Source organism: Montipora capricornis, chromosome 12 (assembly GCF_036669925.1).
Source record: "Montipora capricornis isolate CH-2021 chromosome 12, ASM3666992v2, whole genome shotgun sequence".
NCBI lineage: Eukaryota > Metazoa > Cnidaria > Anthozoa > Scleractinia > Acroporidae > Montipora > Montipora capricornis.
This window is the reverse complement of record NC_090894.1, coordinates 33,934,938-33,937,437: the sequence shown is the minus strand read 5'-3', so window position 1 is coordinate 33,937,437 and position 2,500 is coordinate 33,934,938.

Here is a 2,500-nt window from a genome sequence, read left to right as displayed (position 1 = left end):
TAGTAATTTACAAGACTTTGCGTGCACCAGGAGGTACCAGGACCGACACCCGGATTCTCCACTGGCAGTCTGTTGTCCTTTATTAAGTGTAGTCATCTCATGTCTGGCTTGTCTTGAAAGGCTAGAATTCTGTGACATGAATAGCAGTTTACATGTATTCACTGCTAACTTTGTTACTATTCAGAAGACCTTTTTTAGAAGTTAGCAGCGGGTAAACTGCTATTCATGTGATCGAATTCCACCCTTTCAAGGCAAGCCAGAAATGAGATGACTACACCTAGTAAAAGGACAACACGTTGTCATTTGGGAATTCGGGTGTCGATCCCGGTGCCCCACGTGTGCGAAGCGGGTGCACTACAATTTGAGCTAATTCCCCGCTTGGCAGAACCATAGTGCGAAAGTGTCATGCGAGTTGCGCTTAAATGCTCGCCACCTCGATATCTTGATGTTCTCGTTTCGATCGTCTCTTTTTGCCTCGACACCAAGCCTTCTGTGATAGATTATTGAAGAGCATCGCGCTCGAAGAAATCTCAGGACTGGCCACAATAGTCACACGGGAACCAGCTATTGAGATTTCACCATACCACTTGCAAACATTTTGTTATATTGAATGAAAGAATTTAATTCATCCAGCTTTCTGAGCAACAGCGAGAGGATCAGGTGTTAAGCGATTGTGGATAGTAGTAATCTTGCGCAAAGGTGAGACGAATTGGTCGAGCTTTCCAATTGATGTCTAAGTTTGATGTAGTGGAACATACGATGCTTTAAAAGGGACATCAATTGCTTCTCCTCTCTCTTTTTTAATCTTGATTTTGTCCTCCGCTAGTCCTGCAGTTCACTTTTTCTTTCGCGCCACTCACTATGATTTTTTTCTTTTTTTCGCTGCCCACTTTTTTTCCTGTTCAATTTTTCGGGTGTCTTGAAAACAAAGACCTCTAAGACCCCTAAGACTCGAAAACGAAGAAAGTAACCCAAAAGCCCTCAATTTGGCTAACCCTATTTTAGGCCTAGTTAGGCTTAGCTAGGTTAGCCAAATTGAGGGTTTTGGGTTATTTCCTTCGTTTTGGAGTCTTGGTTTCTTAAGGCCTTAGGGTCTTAGGGGTCTTTGTTTTCAAAACACCCCTTTTTTCACGCTGCTCACGACTTTTTCTACGGCTGTTGAGCAGCGGAAACAAAATGAGTAGCAAAAAAAAAGTACAGGATTAAAAAAAAAAGGGGGGGTGAAAAAAAAAGGTGGGCGGACTAAAGAGTAAACAGCGGACAAAATCAAGATTTAAGAAAAAAAGAGACATGAAATACTTGTCCCTTACGAAAAAGAAGAGAAGAAATTGATGTTTTTAAACCACCGCAGGAACACGAGTCTGCCGTAAGCCGCGTTAAGCTGTGAATGTATGGTTAAAGAAGGGCCTGTCCGGGAGTCGAACCCGGGACCTTTCGCACCCGGAGCGAGAATCATGCTACTAGACCAACAGGCCCGTGCAACCCTATCTTTTTTGCCCTCCTTCTTTCAAAGTACTACACTGATCATAATGTAGTGTCCCATATCTGTAATATCTCATTTGTATATCACCAGCGCTGTTAACACTAGTATGCGTGATCACTTAAGCAAGTCTTTGAAATAGCGAGCCAGGTGAGGCATTGTTTAGGAGTCACGAACGGATAAACTGCAATACATGTGTTGATATCTTTGGTTCCAAGCATTTTAAGACACAATAGATATGGACTGAATACACTTAGTAAAAAGACAACTACGGTGCTTTTAAGGGAAGATCTACTTCTTCTCTCCTTTTTCGTAAGAGACAAGTGTCTCTTCCCTTTTTTTTTTAATCTTGATTTTGTCCACCGCTCCTTTTTTTTGCTGCTCTTTTGTTTTTTTCCCCGCCGCTCATTTTTTCTGCCGCTTAATTTTTCTTTTTCTTTGCCGCTCACGTCTTTTGAACAGCCGTAAAAAATGGAGGGTGAGCAGTGGGGAAAAAGGGTGTCTTGAAAACAAAGACCCCCAAGACCCTAAGACTCGAAAACGAAGAAAGTAGCCAAAATCAAGATTTAAAAAAAGAGACAAGAGACACTTGTCCCTTTAAAATTACCATCTAGAACAGACTGGCTGTTAATGGAAGTCCCGGTTTCTGTGAAATGGAAACGTCACAATTTTGTTCTGCAAAATATATCCCCACTGGTTCAAAGTGCTCACAATTTCGCTGGATTTCTTGAGATAAAACTGCTAACTCCGATTTTAAGTGTCATTACAAACAGATGGATACAATATGTAAAAAACAATACAATACCATTACGGTTATCATCATTATTATCCGTCCCTGACAATAACGTCTGGCCCAAAGGATTAAAGGATTTTCAGGTGTCTATAAAAGATAGTTGCTTAAATTGTCGAGAGAAGCGCAAGGATCACTTTTCCCTTTCGTTTCGTTTCGTTCAGCCGATTAACACTATTTTGGGATTAAATACCAACCAAGGTTTGGGTTTTGCCGGTAAAAAATCCATA